The following is a 1,802-nucleotide window of genomic DNA, read 5'->3' as shown; positions in this document are numbered from 1 at the left end:
GAACCGCTGCCACGTCCGCTTCTGACTACCCTGCGTCCACTAATAACCCATCCCTCGCCCGCGCATGCTTCCTGTCCAGAACAGTCAGCGCCGGTGCCACATTCATGCCCGGCCACAGCGGACGTGATCCCTCACAGCTGCCGACATTGAAACGGCGTGCCGGCCGAGAGACCGCCACCTGCGCCGCTTCCCAGTGCATGCGACTGCTCAGCATTGAAACGACACCCCGTAGGTCTGTCGCCCTACATTAATGATATGCGGTTGCCGAGGAACCTACTCCGGCATCACCCGCCCGCCCGTCTTTCGCCCACCGTTAACCTCACCATCGTGGCCCATTGCCATCCACCCGCTATGTACACTCTAGCCTTGGGCATAGCCGCACTCATCCTCCTCCAGTCCCTTTCTCCTCCCTGCACCACGCTCGCCATGGCCTCCTCGCGCACCAAAGCCCTCTACAACATCCTCTCGTCGGAGCAGAAGAAGGAGATGGCCACCATCAATGCCGGCTGGCAGGTGATACATCCATTTTACATCATGTTTTCCTACTGTTATTTATAATGTTTTTATGAAAAATAATGCTTTTTGGAGTATTTCTAATGTCTTTTCTCTCATAATATGCAAAGTTTACACAAAGAGGGAGAATGCCGGCACCTGGAATTCTAGACCTGAAAAAGCTACGTCAGAGTTACCTATTCTTCACATCTCCAAATGAGTTGAAAATTTACAAAGAATTGTTTTGCAATATATAAAAAAATACTGGAGCAAATAACTACCGGAAGAGGCCCACCAGGTGGGCACAACCCACCTGGGCGCGCCAGGCCCCCCAAGCGCGCCCTAGTGGGTTGTGCTCTCCTCGGCCCACCTCCGGTGCCCATCTTCTGGTATATAAGTCATTTTAACCTAGAAAAAATCAGGAGAGGACTTTCGGGACAAAGTGCCGCCGTCTCGAGGCGGAACTTGAGAAGGAGCACTCTTGCCCTCCGGTGGAGAGATTCCGTCGGGGGAACTTCCCTCTCGGAGGGGAAAATCATCGTCATCATCATCACCAACAACCCTCTCATCTTTGGGAGGGCCATCTCCATCGACATCTTCAACAACACCATCTTCTCTCAAGACCTAGTTCATCTCTTGTGTTCAATCTTTGTACCAAAACTTTAGATTGGTACTTGTGGGTGACTAGTAGTGTTGATTACATCTTGTAGTTGATTACTATATGGTTTATTTGGTGGAAGATCATATGTTCAGATCCATTATGCTATTTAATACCCCTCTGATCTTGAGCATGATTATCATTTATGAGTAGTTACTTTTGTTCTTGAGGTCAAGGGAGAAGTCATGTTGCAAGTAATCATGTGAACTTAATATGTGTTCGATATTTCGATGATATGTATGTTGCGATTCCCTTAGTGGTGTCATGTGAACATCGACTACATGGCACTTCACCATATTTGTGCCTAAGGGAATGCATTGTGGAGTTGTTATTAGATGATGGGTTGCTAGAGTGACAGAAGCTTAAACCCTAGTTTATGCGCTACTTGTAAGGGACCGATTTGGATCCAAAAGTTTAATGCTATGGTTAGATTTTATCTTAATACTTTTCATAGTTGCAGATGCTTGCGAGGGGGTTAATCATAAGTAGGAGGTTTGTTCAAGTAAGAACAACACCTAAGCACCAGTCCACCCACATATCAAATTATCAAAATAGCGAATACGAATCAAACCAACATGATGAAAGTGACTAGATGAAATTCCCGTGTACCCTCAAGAACGCTTTGCTTATCATAAGAGACTGTTTTGGCCTA

This window comes from Triticum dicoccoides, chromosome 4A (assembly GCF_002162155.2).
Source record: "Triticum dicoccoides isolate Atlit2015 ecotype Zavitan chromosome 4A, WEW_v2.0, whole genome shotgun sequence".
NCBI classification, from domain to species: Eukaryota; Viridiplantae; Streptophyta; class Magnoliopsida; order Poales; family Poaceae; genus Triticum; species Triticum dicoccoides.
This window is presented reverse-complemented; position numbering follows the sequence as displayed.